Consider the following 22,230-nt stretch of genomic DNA (forward strand, 5'->3'; position numbering starts at 1 on the left):
GCTACATGAGGTGATTCCAAGTCATTCACATAATAGCACTTTTAGAAATTACTGTTCACTTTGGGAAGGAAAATTCACATGCAGCATCTAGTTATGTGTGTTCTACTCTTCTGGCATAATGAGTTCTCCATCACACATTTTCTGCATGAGCTTGGTATGGAGTCTTCCCAAGTGGGACCTTGCATTCTGAAAAGGCTTCATACAGAACATTTGACATTTCTTTAATTGTAAGTGCTCCATTTTCCAATTTAGGTCTATGATTTTTTTGAATGTGCAATGTTTTGTTGTTTTTGGAATCAGAACATTTGGCTGGCTGCACTGATTGAACGCTTTTACTTCAGTTGTTTTAATCTTCTTTTAGCTATGTGAACAACACTCATTTTCTGAAAATCAATATCAAATAAAGTTCTAAGCAAACTAAAAAAGTGTGCAGAAAATGACCATATTTTCTATTGCACACCCTCAGATTTTTCCTTTGACTATTTTAGCTGGCTGTGCTCCCCCTTTCGATGTGAATAACTTAGACTACCCCTAACCGGCATATATAACTTACCCATAAGTCCCTTGAATATGGTACAAAGTGTACCCGTGGGCTGTAAGTTAAATGTCACTGGTGGACTGCATCGTCCATTCTGCCACCCACTATAGTGTTAATGAAACCATGACTGCAGGCCTACCATTTCTAGCCTGACTGTTGCAGTTTTAAACTGCAATCTCAACCTGTCTAAATAAGCCACTTTTTTGAAAGGTCAGAGTCTTCCTTTTAAAAATATTTATGTCACCTCTTTTGCATGAGCTCACTCTTTCACCTGGCAGCTCAATAACCCCGTTGATGAGGTGTGAAAACTACTGTCAGAGTACAAAAAAGGCCTTGGGTAGGGGAGGTGTTGTTTTCTCGACAGCATGGCCAGTGGGCTAAACCCAGAAACATTCTTAACTTCAAAGAGGCACACCCTGTCACAGGCAAATGCTGGCAGACACCTGGGCAGCACCTTCTTTTGTCCCCCCCAGTCAGGTAGGCACTAGTCCCAGCAAGAATGGAGCTACCCCCAAAATTGGGTTAGAGTGACCACAGAAGACGGGTTGCTCACTTCCATGGCAACACTTCTGGGATAGGCATACAAGCTCTTCACAGGGGAAGAACGTTCTGCCATTTTGATTTTAGGTAGAGAGGGACATTATGGGATTGATTGCAGTAGGTCTCATTGGAAATGCTGAAAAAGCGGGTAGGATTACACCTGGGAGCTTTTATCCCATTGGTTAGGGGCAAGCAGGAGTCTCCCTCACCTACACGATGGTGCCAGGCATAAATGTGGTACCCACAGTAACCTCCTCAAATCACTACTGGGCCTGCAGAAGATCAGAGGATGACTGAATATGTTGTACGAGAACTTAGAAGAGCAAAGAAGATTGGACCTGCTCTGCTTCTTGTACCCAGTACAAAGAAAACCCCAAAGGTGAAACGGCTGTTCAAGATACAGGGACATAACAACTTACAAGAGGCCTTTCCTGCATCTGCTCAACTGTAACCGTTCTGGACCATGGTGGGGGCTTCTGCTGTGAGTCATGACTCCCAAGTGCTGTTTGTGAGGTCCTGGAACATTGGGATGTGTCAAAGTGTACTCCTCATATCAATTCCTGAAACCTGGTATTTAGAAACTTTTTGAATGCAAAGACCTCTAGAAGCCCATGACCAACCTGACAAGTCAATCCAGCAAAGGTGCTTTGCAGTGGGCTGAACATTTAGGCTGATTCAGCTCAAAGTTTACCAGCAGCAGCAAATCCAATTCAGTGGGATCTCATGGTGACGGTTACTAGCTCTGTGAAGCCCTGTTTGGCTACAGCCTGCAGACTTGCCCTGATGGAAGAATCTGTGCTTCAAAAAAGTGACTCTGCCCAAACGGACAAATCATCACCCGGCAAAGCTACCAAAAGTATCTGGCTGGAGAGAAACCTTCTCTGGGCATGAGATTAATTTTTCTTCCAGCTAAAAGTCAACAGCTCTGTGGAGACCTGATCCAATAGATATTTGATGTCATGGAGCCCTCCACAACCACAGCCTGCTAATTGCCCTGCTGAGGAATTTTGAATTAATTTCAGAGATTAAGGGCCTCATTTAGGGATTTCCGCGTAGGGCAGTGCGGCAAGTCACCTTCGTGAGAGTCGCCTACGTCAAAGTGAAAGGACATGAATGGACCATATTTATGCAATATGGTTCATGACCCATCCCATCCTTACATTGTCTCATTCTGAGAGACCAAGAGTCACATAGAACAGGTGTATCTTTTTTTAAAACAGCTACAATTTTTACCATTGGTCAGGGAAGGGTCGGAATTTGAGTGAAGTAGCCCCAAGTTCCAATTCACCGTGCACGCCAATGGTAAGCTGGCCCAGGAATGTGGATAAAGCATGGCGTGCTCTTGCCACAACCTAGATACTGGAGAGAGCAGACATAGATTAACACCAGACACCGACAAAGATTATGGAACAACACTAAAAAAACAAAAACAAATCCCTCTAACAATGACAGGAAAAGGGAAATAAACATACTTAAATATGTTTTTAATTGAGCAAAGACGCAAAAAATTGGCAGGCATTATGCTGAACTGAAATCTTGAAACGAGTCACCTTCCAATAGGGACAAACCATAAAGGAACAGAGGCATCACTTGGCGTCTAAAGAGGATAATTTATCATTGTGAGAATCCAGCACAACCATGGGTAGTTTTTCCTTCAAGCAGGAGGAGGCAGGGCCCGAAGGCTAGCCACAGCAAACATGGCAGGTACTGATATAGCAGCCAGAATGGACCTGTAGTATCATAGATAAAAGAAGACAATGGGCCATAAATAGCATGAACAGGGTTCATAATATATGATGAGCAGAGGCTGCGTTCCCTGTGACCAAAGCCCCTTATCCACTCTGCTACAAGAGAGGCACACTCCTTATCTCAGGAAACATAACATTAATACTTACAAGGGAGTGGAACACGGCTGTAGCCCTCCTTAAGCAGCCACTAAAGTTAAACAAGTACACCGAAACAAATGAACATTGAACATTAGGCCCACTAACAACCCACTGGCGTTTAGAGGATGTTAGTGCCACCCTGATACAATCAGCAGGCTAAAAGAATGAAACTGCGTGAACAATGTCATATAACACCACTGCATAGAACACCTAATACAGCAGCATTCCTACTCGGAGTGAATTTGTGTAGAAGCTGTAATGTGCTTAATGCTGAAATGTGCCTTTGTATTTCTGAAGTGAGTGCCTAAGGAGCAATATCTTGTTAAACCTTTGGAAATATTTTGTGCACAGGAAGTATCATATAGTATTAGGAATTGGCTGAAGATCATCCTTCTGATAAATAAGTGTGAATTGGTTTAATGATGAGGATGTTTGGAACAAAAAGAGTGCTGTATTTTAAAGAACAATGGGTCTAATTCCCAGATTTTTCATTTACAAAAAGTGGTTGCAAATGGTGCACCCAACTTTTGTGAATGGAAAGGAATTTTGCACACCGACTTGTGTACTCAGAGGTCGGTTCATAAAATTTGCAATTGTAGGGGGTCGCACTTTGACCCACCTCATTAATATGCATGGGACATGTTGCAAATTGTGACCCACTACGATTGGACCGAGTCACAGCCATGGTGGCTTGCTGAGGTCAGCAGACTGCAGTGCCTGTGATTGATTTTAAATAAAGCAATTATTTTTTAAATGCAGTCCATTTTAGATTAAATAAAATAAGATGCATTTATAAAAAATGAAAAGTTGATCAAATCTTTTTAGAAGTAGCAATTGGTCCCAAAAAGCACTGCCTACTCACAAAACGTATTTGTCAACACCCTCAAAGGGAAGGGGTCCCAGTAGGACCTCTTCCCGTTTGTGAACGGCTAACTATCAATTTTGAAGTTTTGAATTGGTGGTAAAATATATATATTTTTTAATTTGTTTTAATCACAAAACACTATTATACACCTTAAGAAATAGGGGGCACATGCATCATTGGTCAGAATTGCGAGTCGTAATTTGCGAAAAATAGGGAATCGCAAATTACGAATCGCAATATGGAATGCATGACTTTTTGTGCGAATTTTTACCGATTCGGTAAAAATCGCAGAAATATGCGAATCGCACTTTTTTCTGTGAATTTATTGCGAATTCGCATTTTGCGATTTCTTAAAATGCGAATTTGCAATAAATTCGCATTTTCATGCATCACAGCCAGGACACACCCAGGAAGCCAGGAGCCTGATTGCACACACCTGCGAAGCTGATTCAAACTGAAAAAAGGCAGTTGGTGCATTCAGCTCTGTTTGTCTGCAGTGGAGGAGTGTTTTGGAGTGCTGCTGTGGTAGAAATGGAGACAGAAACTGCCAGTCAGGATTTACAAGCCAGAAAATGAAAAATAAAGTTCAGTGAGCATGAACTTGAGATTCTAATTGAGGAGGGGACTTTGCGCCAGGACCAGCTGTTTGGGAAGCTGTCGTTAAAGGTCCCTGAGGCTGTAAAAAGGAAACTTTGGCTAGCCATACAGGCTAAAGTGAATGCAGTGGGGGTTGCCCACCGGGACATCACCAACCTCCAAAAGCGTTGGTACGATTTACGCTCACGCGCAAAAGAAAGGATTGCGACAAGAATGAAAAGTGGCAAGAAGACTGGTGGAGGCTCCCCTAACGACAAACCCACAACTCCCCTTGAGGATTTGGTTAAGGGGACACTTGTAACAGAAGCTGTGATAGGAGTGACACGGATAGACACCTCTGAGCATGCTTGCACTTCTCAAGGTAAGATTTTTTTTTTTATTACAAACTTAAATAAAAGAGGGTTGCAGGATGTATTTAGACAAGTATTAGATGCTGTAATATAATTCAAAACTTCTGTTACATCCTCACTTGCACAGAACTATTGTAAAAGGCAATTTCATTGAACAGTGCAATGCATCATGGGAATTGTAGTATTTCAGTCCAAAAAATGTCATTACAGCAATATGTACAAATGTCTGTTGGCCTAAAAAGTAATTTTCAAAGACATGGTAAATTATGTTTCAAACGGCGTCCTTCATCTGGAACACATGTAGACTTTCTTGTAATTTTTTTTTAAAGAAAAGACATTATATTGACTTCATGCATCATTTTTTTAAATTTCAGATTTACAAAAGGAAAATGAAACAAACGCTTTTGATGAGATCAGCATTGAAATACATAGCCAATCAGACAATAATTCTGTGAATTCATCACCCTCTGTGCACTTAAAAAAAGTTAGAAAATCAGTGCGTAAAGTACATAAATCAGACTCTGAGGAAGAGGCAAATGTCACAGAACTTGTGGTGAATGATTCTGGAAAGCCTGCCACTTTGACAACACAGTGTAGTGGTCGTAGAAAAATCCAACAATTCTACAGAAGAAGGCCTCGCTCTTCCAATCCAAGACACTCCACAGTGGATGACGTCCATGCAAGTGCAGTTGAGCTTAAACTATTGAAAGTGCAGCGTCTTCAGGGTAAAGATCTGAGAGTAATAAAGGGGAAAATGAGTCATATGGTTGAAGACCTCAGTGGAATCAATAAGACATTGAAAACATTATCCAAGGTGATTGAAGGGGCGCATACTGCGTCAAATCAGAATTTTGAGCGTTTAGCAAATGCTTTAGAGACAATATCTGATGTCTTACAAAGTCAAAACATTGCCAATTGTAATAGACATTTGAGAACTGTGGCAAGTATGCACACTTATGCCCCGGCTCTGAATAGGGTGAGCAGTAGCAATGCATGTCTCATCAAACATACAATGCGCATGCAAGAGGAAATAAAAAAATGTTGTGCAGATCTATGCGAAGGATTCAAAAATATGAAAAGTGGGGTTAATGTGCTGCCACCTGATGATAACCAGAATACAGCTTATGAAGGCAATGTTAAGAATGATTCTGCAGGAACCAGTGGTCATGCACACACCAATGACGTGGGCGAACGCCGTCGCAAAAGAGGGAAAGAAAGTAATATTTGCCCTGCCATGGTTACAGAATCAGTTAAAAATAAAGCTTTAGGTTTGCGTGGACGGAAGAAGTGATGACATGATATTCTTGCATTCAATTTCTTTCATTTTCTCTAAACAATGATATGGACTAAGAATTATATTAGTGTAATTTCTGGAATTTATTTTTTGGGGAGAAGTCATTCTTTAAATTTTTTTTTCAAGTTCATATTGTGTGAAACATGTTAAAATAAAGTATTTCATTTTGGAAACAAAAAAATAGTTTTCCTACCTTTTTTTAAAAGTAATGTTATGTTATTTCTGCCCTTCTTCTTCTCCCTTCCGCTGCGTCCGGTCCATGATCTCTTGCATGTGGTTGTTGTGGCTGGTTGAAATTATTTGGTAGCAAATCATCTACATCTAGTTCAAGGCCTCTCCTAGTTGCTAGGTTGTGCAAAACTGCACATGTTGCAACTATTTTGCAACAAACATCTGGACGATATTGCAGGGCTCCACCAGTCTTATGCAGTATGCGGAACCTAGACTTCATGACCCCAAAGGGCCTCTCTATTATGCTGCGGGTTGAGATATGGGCATTGTTGTGCTGCTGTTCTTTGCGGGTTGTTGGAGTCAGGTATGGGGTGAGAATGTAAGACCTCACTCCATATGCACTATCTCCTAAGTTGAAAGGTGATATATGAAAATATACATCAGACACATTGAAAAGCATGTCAGAAACAGTACATTTCGCAGTAACCATAAGCAATTTACCTAATAAATATCCATCACCAAATTCTCCAGAAATCAGGCGATCATGAATGGCACTATGTTTAAAAATGTATGAATCGTGGGCACTACCTGGGTAGCTGGCAACTAAGTCAGTGATGATTCCTTTGGAATCACAGATTGCTTGTATGTTTAAAGAGTGGTAATTTTTCCTATTGCGAAAAATGTACTTATTTGCAGATGGTGGACAAATGGGGACATGTGTTCCATCAACACATCCTATGACATGTGGGAAGTGTGCCATGTTATAAAAGTCTAACTTGGTCTGCATCAACTCCTGATGCGTTGATGGGAAAATTATGTGGTGGTTTATCCTATGGAGCATTGCATTGAGGAAGTCATTGAAAAATCTAGACAATGCACTCTGTGAAACACCCCCCGCAACTGCAATTACACCTTGGAAGGAGCTAGAGGCTAAAAGGTGTAGACAACATGAAACCTGCACATGGGTGGGTATAGCTTGAGTTCTACGCGTTTGCCTTTGCAGTATGGGGTCCAACTCTGCTATTAAATCAATGATGGTGTCTGCATTAAGTCTATACTTATCATATATGTCAGCCTGTGTCTGCCCAAGCAAAGTGATGCGCAACCTAAAAACCCTTTCACTGAGTACTCTTCTCCTCCTCCCTGCTGCTCTCATCCGCCATCTACGTGCTAGGAAAATTACTGCTGCCATCCTGGAAGAGATCCTGTGTCATTCTGAAGTCCCTTTTATAGGTCTGTAATCATTTGCACATGTTAAGTGAAAAAAAAAAAATACCACCTGCTCCCACTTCTTCTTATTTTAGCACTTCTTAAATGTGTTTAAGATTCGCAAACGGAATAGCGAGTTTTTAAGGAATCGCAATCAGTTTTACGATTTCTTAAGGAATCGCAACAGTAATTGCGATTCCTAAATGAACAAAAAAATGATGCATCTCATTTTCAGATATTGCATTCGCAAACGGCCGAATTCTACGATTCGCACCATTTGCGAATGCAAAATCTGTTGATGCATGTGCCCCAAGGTACTTTAAAATGAAGGCCTTAACACCTCCCTTCCAAATAGCGAATCCATAACGTTTACTAGGCTCATCTAACCATTTAAAAAAGCTTGTCTGAATCAAAAATTGGGTTTATCACATTATAGATAGTTTTCTACCGGGGTAAACATTCTCAGATTTACCTCATCTGAGGGTTTGTGATTGTTTTCTTTAACACTGGCCAAACAAGGACTAAACGATGCAAGCTTAATCTTGTTTTACTGTGTATCCATGTTTTCATCTTTCTCAGTCTCAGCATGCACCGAAACGTGCCTAAATAAAATGGTTTGTTGATATGTTGTTCTTAGTGAGCACTGGAGGAAGCCTTCCATTAAAATGTAACTGTTCAAGGCCCTTGCTGCCTGTTCTCAGTTGGTCTAGTTATCATATCAGTTTGTCATAGTTTTGAGCGTAACTAAATTTATACTGTCACATATGATAACATTTGGTCAAAAAGGAACTTATTATTATCATTAGGGGATGATGTTTAGGTTGTTGTTAGGTAATGATGCATTATACTCTGTACAGTTATTCGTTGAACCTATGTAACAATCTTCTGAATTCATGCTGATTGTGTGGTTTTCACTGTATATTTTAAGATGAAAGGTTCTTGTTATGGAGATGAGCAAGAAAACTCAAGGTGCTTGTCTTGGTGGGCTAGACTTCGTATGCAGAGTTACTTGACCTGACTCTTTGTGAGCAGACCTCTGTCAGTCTGTCTCATGCTTAGAGCTTTTAATTATTTTTATATACTTTCTGCGGTTTGATTTAATATCAGACCGCCTGCTGCATTAGACTGAGTTGAATGGCAATATGAATGATTGTGCATTTTTGACAGATTTTGAAACTAATTACATATTTGCTTATGCAACGGGCAGGGTTCTTTATCATAGGGATTAGTTGCGCTCTGCAAATGTTTTCTGAATGTGCCTGTAAGGCTCGATCAATTATAGTGGTGGTGCTACAGGAAAGGGGCGACCCTTCCGACCCCCTTAGGGAACACCTGAAATTTTTAAAACACAATCCTATGCACACACAAAAGTTCCATATACATATACATAAATGATTAAATCATGCAACAACATAAAAAAACTCGGTCCCCATCTTCTTGTTTGTGAAGTTTTTTTCTTTTTAATACTCGAGTTACACCGCGCCAGCCGACACGTGTTTCATCAAAACAATTGTTGCTTTGACTCTTCAGGGCTGGAGAGTAAAACAAAATATAAACATTCCTGAATATTCTGGCCAGAATATCCGTTTCGCTAGCCAGCTCATGATGGACATGTGTCTCAAAACATTACATTGTCTCACATTACTAGTTAAAAAATTGTTGTCGGGAGGCGTACTACTCAACATGTGGAAGGCTTGAGATACTGCTACTCTCTCATGCAAATGTGTAATAATATAAGTCTATGCTCAATGAGTTACAACTTACTACAAGAATTCATCTATTATTGGTGTGAATTCTGGTGCTCATGCAGGAAAAAGAAGTATGGCATGCAGTTCACACTGGAATATAGCACAGAGAAAATCAATTTTTTGGACATAGAACTATACATAACAGACGGACAGTTAAACAGTAGACTATACAGAAAAGATACATCGTGTAATTCAATATTGCACGCCAGCAGCAGCCATCCGTTACACCAAATTAGGTCTATACCTTTTGGTGAGTTTCTACGGGCTAGACGCACTTGCAGTAACAATCAGGAATTTGGAAACTGTTTAAAAGAAATGGAACAGAGATTCAAAAACCGAGGTTACGACAGTGGGACACTCAATAGCGCAGCCAAAAAGGCCAAAAGTGTAACAAGAGCAGACACATTAAAAACTAGACCAGCGAACTACACAAAGGACACCTCAGTAGGCATGGTCACAGAGTACAATGGCCTAAATCAAATACTGAAAAAGTCTCTAAACAAACATTGGGGAATATTGAAACGAGACAATATCCTGGCACAGGAAATTCCTACACAAGCAAAAATCACCTTTAGACGACGGAGAACATTACGCACCAGGCTTAGTCCATCACTACCAAGAGCGCCTCGAACAAACACATGGTTGACACAACACTCCACAGGTTTTCACAAATGCGGATTCTGCACGATGTGCAAATGGGCCAGATACAAAGTGAAGGGATTCAATGGGCCGGATAATCATTGGTATGAAATTAAGAGCAATATCAACTGTACCACAAGATATGTTGTGCACCTACTTATCTGTAAATGCAACAAAAAGTATGTGGGAAGCACTATTAGACCTTTGAAAGACCCCATCACTGAACATATAAGAGCTTTAAAAAATTGTGACCCTAAATATCCCGTAGCAATCCATGCCTCACTATGCCCTGCTCAAGGTATCCACAAGGAAATTTCATTCTTTGGAATAGAAATGATTGAACAAAGTCCTAGAGGGGGTAACAGAGAACTGAGATTGCGCAGAGCAGAGGCCACTTGGATAATGCACTTGGAGTCTGTAAAACGAGGGCTCAATTGCGACTCAGAAATGTAATTCTTTCTAGGTTAACTGAATAAAATTGACAACTGTGTATATAACATAAGAGCCATGAAAACTGTCGAACTGAGAATGTAAGCATAATGTAACATATAATGTGCACAGGTTAAGGTGTGATTCCACCAAGACTGGGGGAGTGTCACAATAGAACATGTATATCCTTGTGTACGGATAAAAGAAACTGTCTAATTGAGAACGTAAGCATAAAGTAATATATAATGGGTACAGGCTAATTTGTAACCCCACCATGACTGGTGGGAGTGTTCAAAATATGAAAATGTATGTCCATTTGTACGTAATCCGGCAACATGGTGTTACCAATAGAGATAACGATATATGTATTATTTAATATGTCACTCTATGTTACAAATGACTCACAATGGGTGTGTTTCCAGATATAGATCAATGGTATATATGAACTCGGGAATTTTCTTGGGTCACACACCACACTTGGGTGACACACACACTACCTAAGAATTCATGAAGGGGATTTCTTGAACTAGGGCAGATTTAACGACCGATTTGACTGACCCACTGAGATACTCTGTAGTACAAGTTGATACACAGGAGCGTATTTAAATATTTAATTAACAATTGATCTCACTCGTGATTTTCACATAATCCCAGAATGAACACAAAGCGGAAGTCATTTTACGGTCTAGTGTTTACTGCAATTCCGGAATGAACGCAAAACGGAAGTCATCTGCACGGTCTAGTGTTCACCACGATTCCGCATTGAACTCCAAGCGGAAGTCATTTTTACGGTCTAGCATTTGATACAGGACAATCGTTATAACGCATGCGTGAGGCCACGTATCCGGCAATTGCAGTCACCGTCGAGAGAGAACGCCGGATTCGCGGCAGGAAGACAGAGCAGGTCTGTGATATTTACAGAAGTGGGGTTTGCAGTCGACTGTGATTATCCGAGAGGGGGCATTTTACTGACTGCAGCATCTGGCTAATTACAGGTTCCTACGAAGTGGGGTCACATTCTAGAAAACCGGATATGGATGGTGGAGTATAAAACATAAATCAAAGTAAGTCCTGCACATTGGGGCGGCAAGATCGAAGTAGTGGAAGGGAGAATTTGTTTTTACGGCATTATCTCGCTTTTTACAGGAGTTCTGCGAGGGACAATTATACATTATTTTCTAGAAAATCGAATACTGATGTGAATATTAGTGACATAAACCCAACTAAGTCCTGCATGGTGGGGTGGTGAGTACGAGAAAGTAGGGCCTTTAGAATTGTCTAATAGGGGTATTTTTGAATTTATTCATAGGCACATTAAATTTTCAGTGATTAAGATCCCTGCTCTGTTCCTCAACTATAGTACGGCCATACTCTGGCAATTTAATGTCCAGGTGAGGAACAGTATACTGTAAGTGTTGTCATTTTTGCGTCTATTTGGTAGAATAGGGCCAGTAAATGTCATAGTGAGTTTGGAATTTTTTGTAGAAATTGTTTTGCCTTTTGGTGTGGATCGTGGCAGTATCTTTTGCCTTTTAACTAAAGTACCCAGTGATTGGTCAAACGTGAAAGGCATTGACCTTAGCAGTTAGTAGTTGAAGTAGGATCGTATTCTTATTTCACCCACTTCTAGACATAGCGTAATTAGATAATTGATTCCCCTTTTCTTTTTTTCCATTCTCCTGGCATTGGCCCTTGACCTACAGGAACTAGGATAACCGAGCCCCGTCCGAACTGGGTTACACACAGATACCCTTACCGGGTTGGAATTATGACCGGTCAAGCGGTAAGCTTTAGTTTACTTAAATACTAATCTACTGATTGTATTTAAAACTCTTAAATCCCCTACCAGTTCATTATTTCTGTGACATATTTTGTTCATTACATGCAGGAAAGAAAACGCAAGCCTTGATTAGAAGGCAGGTATGTACCAGCATGCCTCCTGGAGACCGTTTTTGCACGATGAAACACTTTTTCATACAGGGACATGGTTTTATGTTTTCACTGCACTTTCTTCTATAACCGGGTCATCCGTCGGTTCCTTGGTCTTTATACATTGTCTTTGTGGCACTGATTTTAGTCACTACCACAAATATTGACTTCGAACTAAGTGTAACAAGAATATGTGACGGTGGTATGTTGTCGATGTCACTGATCACTTCTCTTTTTCCTGCATGAGCACCAGAATTCACACCAATAGTAGATGAATTCTTTTTTTTTTTTGTGTTCAAACTGCTTTATTGCATAGTTAATGGTACACAGCTACCATTGCCTACAATCCGGAGGCTGGCAGCATCATATAGCGGTGAATGAAACATTATAAATGAAACACAGCCATTACTACCGGCATCCCGGAGGCCCGGTGGCGGAATCAGTGTCTGTCTGAGAGCTCCAGCCAGAATGCGGGTTGAAAAGGAGACGGAATGCAGGATGCAGTGCAGTAGAACAGGTTTTATGTTTTTTAACAATCCCCAACAAATAAACTACCCAGTAGTATTGGTCAAGTAGTACGGCGGTCTGTGAGGTACAGCAGTCTCGTGGTGGGTACAACACCAGTGATATTTTAATCGTGTGTATATCGTGGCAAGTCGGCGGCACAAGGGGAACAGATCAGTCTACGTCTTCCTGGCCCGCTTGTGGGACATGAGGAGGTTCGCATATGTGACCCCTGAATTCATTCCAGCCAGACCAAATGTCTCCCCATTTGCGGGGGCACCCCCTTGTCGTGTAAACAGTTTTTTCTTGTAGCATACACCAATCCATGTCGCTTTGCCAGTCCCGCAGAGTAGGTGGATGGGGGGCCCCCCAGAGTCTCGCAATGTTTCTCTTAGCCACCATTTGCCCCAGGGTGACCCATGTCCTCCCCCTCGAAGTCAGGTCCGTGGGTTCCCAGATGTTTAGGAGACATCGCTTGGCCTCCAGGCGAATCTCGACCTCCCAGACCTCCTGCATACACTGCACCACCTGCCTCCAGTATCTTTGCACTCGCGGACACTCCCATAGTATGTGGAAGAAGGTGCCTAGTTGTTCACAGCCCCTTCTGCAGAGCCCATCACCTCCCCTCCCTATTGCGGCCAGCCTGGTACATGAGAAGTAAACTCTATGGAGGATTTTCAGCTGGACCAACCTGAAGTGGGCTGAGATAGCCACCTCTCTAGGTGATGCAAGAGCGTAGGACCACTCGTCGTCATCTATCTCCAGCCCGTCCGCCACCCATTTTTCTTTCAGGGGGAGGAGAGTGTCAGGAGGGGTATTAATCAGTTTTTTGTATGTGAGGGAGATGGCATGTTCGGGGATGTGTCCGTCGAGCAGCCTGTCCTCTAGTGGCGAGTCCTGAGGTAAGGTAGTGCCCGGCGGATTGTTAGCCAGAAGGGAATGTCACACCTGTAGGTACCGAAAATATTCCGCGCGCGCCAGATCGTGTATTGCTTGCAGGTGTGCGAACTCGTGTACTCCTTTTGGCCCCCAAAGATCCTTGATTTGCGAGATGCCTATCAGGTCCCAGCTGTGAAACCCTTTAGTGTGTCTCAGAGAACCGAGTTTTTCAGAGGCCCACAGGGGCGTCGACATGGTGAGGGTGTCTGACCAGCCTAGGTGTTTCTGTGCAATGTGCCAGATTTGTACCGAGTGTTGGGTTGGGCCCGTGAGTTGGTGTCTATCCGGTTTGGAGTAAAGTGCAACCTCATAGTTCCCCCCAGGAAGGAGCCACCTGTCCATACCGTACCCGGGGTCCCCCCCCGTCACTGTATGTCCCCTGATTTATTGCTGCTAAGTGTGCTGCCCAATAGTACTTGCGGATGTCAGGGAGGGCAATCCCACCGTCGTACCACCCCAACGTGAGTTTGCGCAGGGTGATTCTTGGCACCCCGGCCCATAGTAGGTCCCGCTGCGCCGCTTCTACTGCAGCGAGGTATGAGTTGGGTACGAGATCAGGATAATTCTGCAGCGCGTATAGAAACCTCGGTAGCGCCACCATCTTAAAGAGGGCTGCGCAGCCCAGGAGGGACAAAGGAAGTTTCTGCCAGGATTTAGCGTCTCGCTGGAGCCGCCTGAGGGGTGGGAGTAGGTTGCGTTCGTACCGCAACGTCCTGTCAGTTGAGACAAAGACACCCAGGTATTGGAAGCCGTCTGTGGCCAGGGTCAGAGGGCAGGTTTCGGGGAGCCTTGGGGGTTCGCCATGCAGAACATAGAGAAGGGATTTATTCCAGTTAATCCGAAACCCGGAGTTCCTCCCGAAACTCGTGAGGATGTCAAGCGCCGCCATGATAGATCTACGAGGTCTAGACAGGTACAGAAGGATGTCGTCGGCGTAGAGGGAGATTTTGTCCTCCCATCCTTCAGTCCAGGCTATTCCTTTAAGGTAGACGTCTTGACGTATCCAGGCCGCAAGTGGCTCAAGAGAGAGCGCAAAGAGGATGGGGGAGAGAGGACAGCCCTGTCGAGTCCCTCTCCCAAGGGTGAAGACTTCCGAAGCTTTCCCATTCACCACCACCTGGGCCAATGGCTCAGTATACAGGAGGCGCACCCAAGATATAAAGAGAGGTCCGAAGCCTAGTTTGCGCAGCACTGCGAACATATAAGGCCATTCTAGGGTGTCAAACGCCATGGCGGCGTCTAGGGACACTACCACTGCGTCCTCCTGCAGCCTGTCGCGCTGTCCAAGCACCCCATTTAGGCGGCGAATGTTCAGCGCCGTATTACAGCGGGCATGAATCCAGATTGATCCGGATGGACCAGGGTGGATAGGACTGGTTGGAGTCTATTTGCAAGCGTCTTGGCCAAGATCTTTGGCTCTGCGTTGAGCAGTGATATTGGCCTGTAAGAGGCAGAGGACTCCCTGGGCTTCCCCTCTTTCGGTATCGCCACTATTGTCGCTAGGCGCTGGTCTCGTGGCAGGATTCCCTTTTGCCTACTCTCCTCGAACATTGGCTTTAGATGTATGCTGAGGGTGCCTGGTTGCAGTTTGTAGAGTTCTATTGGGAGGCCGTTAGGTCCTAAGGCTTTACCCGGGCGGAGGTCAATGATTGCACGCTGTAGCTCAGATGCTTCAAGCGGGCGGTCAAGGGCCTCCCGGTCTTTGTCGGATAGGCAGGGCATACGAATGTCCGTCAAGAGGGCCACTGAGTCCTCCTCTGGACGATCAGATTCCTGGCTATAGACTTGCTGGTAATGGCGCGCAAACTCCGCCACTATTTCCCGGGGTTCAGTGACCACAGTCCCGGAGGACGTGAGAAGTTCGGGGACCACTCTATTAGCCAGCTGCTTCTTTTCGAGCCAGGCTATTAGTTTCCCGGCTTTGTCCCCCTGATCATATATCCGTCCCATCTTGTGCCTAGCGGCAGTCTGGGCTTCCTGTGTGACCAGTTCCCTATATTCAGCCGTTTTGAGCCGCAGCCTATGAAGCGCGTCGGGTGTCCCAGTGTCGCTAGCCTCCCGCTCCAGGAACGCCAGATCTGTTTCTACTGTGGTGATTTGTTGTTATCTATCTTTCCGCCTACCTGCTATAGTCGATAGAGTTTCCCCCCTGAGTACCGTTTTGAAGCCCTCCCATAGGGTGACCGGGGAATCCACGGAGCCTACATTGGTATTAAAGTAGTGAGTGATGGATTTGGTGAGTGCCTTCCTAGTCTCCTCGGCCTTCAAGTGCCAGGCGCTGATTGGTGTAATGCAACCCTCCCGTCGAGCCCCAAAGGTTAAGTGTGTGAGAATTGGTGAGTGGTCAGATATGCCGCATGCTAAATGGGTGGCTTCACAGACCGTCAAGTCGTGTTGCAGTAGAGTGAGAATGTAGTCGAGGCGGGAAAATGTGCGATGTGGCCCAGAGAAGAAAGTAAACTGGCTGTCTATCAGGTGGAGCAGTCTCCAGACGTCTGTAAGTCCGAAGGCATCTAGAAAAGAAGCCAGCCATGTCTTTCCAGCTGGTATGTCCCTGGGGGGATGTCTGTGTAGGGCGCCTGATATTACCGCATTGTAGTCACCCCCCAGTATCAGGTGCCCGTCAGGGAGGGAGAGTAGCATGGTACCCAGGTCGGCGTAAGCCCGGGTTTGGAGGCCCGGTGGGATGTAGATTGAAAGCAGGTTTAGGCGGCGGCCTTCCCACCTGCCTGACAGCACCGCGAAGCGGCCCTGTGGGTATGATTCAGTGTGGTCTATGTGGATGGGTAGTGAGCGACGCAGCAGTATCCCCACCCCCCTGGAACCTGAAGTGAAGCCGGAATGAACTGCAAGGGTATATCCACACCTGTTGAGGGCCTGACAAGAGTTCCCCAAGAGGTGCGTTTCCTGCAATAATACTGCGTCCGGTTGGTACCTCCTGATGAACTGTAGGACTATAGTACGTTTGAGTCTGTCCCCTAGCCCGTTAACGCTCCAGCTGAGAACTTTGAGACTTTTTTCCCACTGATTAGCCATAGCCGTTGCCTTGTGGAGGGACTTGTGTCCATGACCTGGTGCATAAGAAGAGACATACTGCACGAACTACATTTGACCTCACAACCTTCCCAGCTCCCCTCCCCCCCACCTACCCCCCCAACAGTCATGTTGAAAGCAAACATTTACACAGTCCTTAAATCGGTGGCCCACAGACCCCATCCCACCCCAGGGGAAACTCCCACCCTGTGAACAAACCCCCCACCCTGCTCCCTGCTCCGTAGGCTTCAAACTACCCACAACCCCAATAAGCAGAGCGCCTGTCGCCCGACCCCACCCCGGAGAGAAAAAACAGCTTCCCCCCCAAGGAAAAACTCTGTTGATGAGCACGTGTGCCAGACCCAACTCCAGCCGCCATGCCTTCGTCCCCAAAGTATAAGTCCCTCAGGTTGGTCGCCTTGCATGAATCTGTTCAAAAGTACAATAGTCATGGGGGAATGCGACCGCCTCTCACCCCAGGAGCCCAGAGTCTTACCGCTGTTGACGCTCGCACGGCTCCATCCAACGCTGCATGATTCCGCAGGACAAGACCTCACCGTGCTGTGTCATCGTGAGGGGAGTCCCAACGGGGACTGTTGGATCTGGGGCGCCATGACCGCTGACTCTGGTCGGCTTCTGCTGGCTTCTCTGCCGCCGACCCCGGAGAAGGTGCTCCCGGTTCCCTCCAGGTGCCACGGGTCTGTGCTGCTGGGGCTTCCGGCGCCAGCCCATCGAGCCATTCCGGGACCGCCTCCGGAGAAGTGAAGAATCACGATTTGCCCCCTGCTATAACCTTGAGTTTCGCGGGGTAAAACATCATATACTTGATACCACGCTCACAAAGTGCCGCTTTCACTCCCGAGTATGAGCGCCGATCCTGTTGAACCTGCATTGTAAAGTCCGGAAAGAACCGGACCGTGGTTCCTTCATACTGCAGGTCTCCCAGTTGTCTGGCAGCTTGGAGGATGGCATCGCGGTCTCGGTAGTTTAGGACCTTGGCGATTATTGTTCGCGGCGGGCCACCAGGCTTAGGTTTGGGAACCAGGGCCCGGTGGGCCCGTTCGATAGTAAAGAACTTGGAGAGTCTCTTGGGCCGTAGGTGGTTAAGGATCAGGTCCTATAGGAACAGCTCCGTACTGTGAATCATCCGGCACACCTACGACGCATATATTGCTCCATCTGGCCCTCCCTTCTTGGTTTTCCAGCCGCATGGCCATGAGGCGGTGTTGGTGGACAAGTTCATTTACCCGCCCTTCCAATCGTTTTGTGGCGGCCCGCAGTTCCCCGATGTCCGCCTCATTGGTCTTGGACCTGTCGGTGGTCTTTCCGAGGTCAGTACGCAGCAGGTTCACCTCAATTGTTACTTTATCCATTTTTGATTCGAGCGTGGTGCCCAGCGTTTGAATGGCGGCCATTATTGAGGTCAGTGAGGGCTCCGTTGCGCCTGCGGAGCCTCCCCCCTGCGCTCCGGACTGTGCAGGGCCAGTCGCCACCGCATATTTGTCGAGTTTGTTGGTTTGGGTTGCTAGCCCCGACTTAGGCCTCATCCTCGATGTTGGCGCCAAAATCCCGCCGTCTCACCACACTGTCCCGTGTCCGCAAGGTTTCGCACCCCTCTGCACAGTGAGTCAGTTCAGGCCGGGGGGGCGCAGTTACTTGGTGTAGAGGGGTCCCCCGGCAAGTATGCAGCCACTCACCAGTCGGGCCTGCGCCGCCGGCCACCGGAACAGGCCTCGCACCCTGGCAAGCACTCCTTAGGATGTCCCCCGGTGGTGCTCAGAGGTTGGCCAGGTGGAGCAATGACTCGCTCCTCCGCTCGGCGTTCAAGGGCTGCGCCACGCTCCCGCAGCAGCCGGGACGCCTATCTCCATCTGGGCTCTGGCCGCAAGCAACGCGGCGGCAGGGGGTCCACACTGGCTCGGCTCTCGGTGCGTCGGCCGCCTCGCAGGTCACACCCGCGCAGCAGCCACTCGGGTCCTCCACCACTTAGTCCCAGCAGGCACAGGGCACCACGTCCATTCAGCCCGGCGCCGCCCTCTTCCGGGATGGTGAAACTGGTCTCTGCAAGGCCGCGAGGTAGGCCGCAAGCCGGGGTCTCAAGTTTGGCGGCGCCGGCCCCCGGGCTCCAGGCGCGGTCTCGGGGCAGCCGCCTTGGTCGATGTGGCGGCGTTTCGGCCCCGTTCGGAGCTCAGACTCCGCTCCAAGCCCAGAACGGCAGCGCTACTCCTGAGGGAGCCGGTGCGCTAGATTACGGGCGCACCAGCAAGGATCAGGCTAACGGATTTGACGGGGACAACAGTCGTCCCGGCGGAGCTCGGCGACTAGGCGGCCATCTTCGCTGGCTCCTGGCCACGCCCCCATAATAGATGAATTCTTGTAGTAAGTTGTAACGCATTGAGCATAGACTCATATTATTACAAATTTGCATGAGAGAGTAGCGGTATCTCAAGCCTTCCACATGTTGGGTAGTATGCCTCCCGACAACAATTTTTTAACTAGTAATGTGAGACAATGTAATGTTTTGATACACATGTCCATCATGAGATGGCTAGCGAAACGGATATTCTGGGCAGAATATTCAGGAATGTTTATATTTTGTTTTACTCTCCAGCCCTGAAGAGTCAAAGCAACAATTGTTTTGATGAAACACGTGTCGGCTGGCGCGGTGTAACTCGAGTATTAAAAAGAAAAAAACTTCACAAACAAGAAGATTGGGACTGAGTTTTTTGATGTTGTTGCATGATTTAATCATTTATGTATATGTATATGGAACTTTTGTGTGTGCATAGGATTGTTTTTCTAATTACATATTTGCCCTTTGGTAATTGACTAAAATCTTTTAATAAACCTTTATGGTTTTTGACTTATACTTATCTCGATAAAGCATATTTAAAGGATTATGCTATTTGATTTACTGAAAATATAACCTACTTAGAGGCACAATTCCTCTCTCTTCTATCTTATCAAAGATTGCATCATCATCTGTGAGATATTCGATTAGGTGTGTGTTCAACCTAACAAACATTAACGTTTTGTATGATTGGTTATAGCAGTTTCCATCATTATCATCAAGCCTAGGGTTTCATTTCACTTTTTCATGAACAGCAATCAAACTGTCTGGTATGCTGTGATACAAGTCTCAGTGTACGCTACATTGAATCTTATCTCCTGTGTAGTCCAATGACTGGTGACTGAAATAGTCAGTCATGGTACTAATAGATAAGTCATGTTTCTTTTGGAAGTCTGATGACATCAGCATTTTTAATTTGTCAACATGACACATGCATAGATTCAGAAATCGCATAGGCTTGTAATGTCGATTGTTTCCCCATCGAGATTTTTATATATGTTTCAGTTGTAATATTTAAAGTCAGCGAGTACAGAGGTGTATGTTGCACTGTGAACATACGCTGTCTTGTGGCCACCTCCAACTAGTCATTATGATTGCCTTGTCATAGATAGCACTTCTGGGACTAGTGGGCAACCGAGCATAAGATGTGCATCCCTAATATTGTGTGTCTTTCACTAGGAACTTGTGGCCATTCCTGGCATTTATTGTGGTACAGAGGCATGTGAAACAGATTCTGATATTACTAGAGCTTTGCAAATTTCCATATTCCTAAACTGTCCACCTCAAGCAGATTCAAAGTAATAATATATTACACAAAATGCATCCTGACACTCCAGACACCTGCTGGTCCTGTTCATATCCGTTGGCTGACTTCCATCATTTGCTTTTTTCATGCCCTCATGTTATGCATTTTTGGGTATTTAGTCTGGTCTCAAATTAATGCTATATTCAAGTCTTCCATTCCCCTTTTATTTGTTAATATTTTTTTAGGCAGTCTCTCCGTATGTTGGAACAAACCAAAAGCACAAACACAAATTATTCACCTATTAATAGCCACTGCTTTTCAGCTGATTACAAAGAATTGGAAGGATGCTTCCAAACTCTCGCATTTTGTTTGGTGGTATTCTGTTTGCCACAACCACAGACTTGACACAACTTTTGTATTTCCTAATTCTTTGAAGTTTAAGAGATGACTTTTGTGGTCTACTGTTACAGAGTTTTTGGATAATAGTGCTAAACTGTCCTTTGCCCCATTACCACGCATTCAAGAAGTTGCTCAACCTCCTTAATTTCTTAGGTTTTTTTATTGCCATTTGTATTATTATAGTAAATATTGCAATCTTATTTTCATTGTTTAATTATTATGTCTAATGACTTTTTTTCTCTCCCTTTCACCTTCTATCCTCGCCTTGAACCTTTCCCTCTTCTATGATTATTTGCCTATCTACCATTATACTATGCTTTGTATTGTTTATCTTCATGCCCTGCGATTTGATATTTTTTTGTGACATACTTTTAATAAACTTACCCTTTGAAACTCAAAGTAATAATATATGCCTAAACAATGATTTGGGATGGGCAGGATGAGAAAAGAAAGAATTGGGTTGGTAGAATAATGGATTAAACTATGCCAGGGCAAAAAAGCAAAACGCTGACCTGGGACTGCTTCTTTCTGCCATTGTGTGAAACAAATACCATACAGAGCCTGTTCACAAAGGCATTTTGAGTGCAGGAAGAACCAAAGCAATAGCACTAATGAACACATTCATAAACGACATTCACAAAGCTGCAATCGAAGATCTTTACGAACCCAGCGTAGAAATCTTCGTGCATGTAGGTATACATGTTTCAAAAAATGTGACCGGGGTAAAGGGGAGTGGTTGTAAAGTGAGGAATTGTGGAATACCAAATACTAACAGTGTGGGTTAAGAGAAATTCAGAGAAGGGTTTGGTGAGGTTCAGGCAAATACTTAAGCACACCCACAAAAGAGTAAGGCAAATGCTATTTACTAAAAGAAATCACCGACATCAACTACAGTAGTCCTACTGACAAAATAGGCTCACTTCTACTCAAGCTAGGCCTAGGAGTAAGCCAGGTGTCACTCAAGGGCAGTCACTGATACTTTAACACACTATCATATACATCCACGAAGGCAAGGAATAACAGTGACATCACATAGGGAATATTGGAAAAGAAAATTTGAAAAAATATAATTTAATGTCTAAAAATCTTTTTTTATTAAATATTATTATTTACTTTCTAGATAACACTTTGGAAAAAAATAAACATTTCTTGTATCTTCAAATTATATGAAACACATCTTTCAACAAAAACACATGCAACACACTTGTTAAACCAAGGAGCGAAAACTCATTATAAGATCGACCAATCACACACAGCCTCCCCAAATACGAAAGCAAGACAAAAAACAACACTTGTGACTGGAGCTCCATACCTAGAGGTCCCTTTGTGAATCGGGCCTCGCATGTGGAACAGAAATAAGAGATGGTTCTCTAGTCACCTGTCAATATGTGTCAGTGATGTCCTCACAATAATCGTTTTAATTTAACTACTATTTTTAGTCAAGGTGCAGCTAGTTTTGTGTCAAAGGAATAATGTAAGGTGATTTCTTTTTTAGATAAAGGTTGGGCAATGGAGTAGCAATGGGCTGCAATGCAGGTAAGTAAAGTGGACCCCCTACCTGAGT

Source organism: Lissotriton helveticus, chromosome 4_1 (genome assembly GCF_964261635.1).
Source record: "Lissotriton helveticus chromosome 4_1, aLisHel1.1, whole genome shotgun sequence".
Taxonomy (NCBI): domain Eukaryota; kingdom Metazoa; phylum Chordata; class Amphibia; order Caudata; family Salamandridae; genus Lissotriton; species Lissotriton helveticus.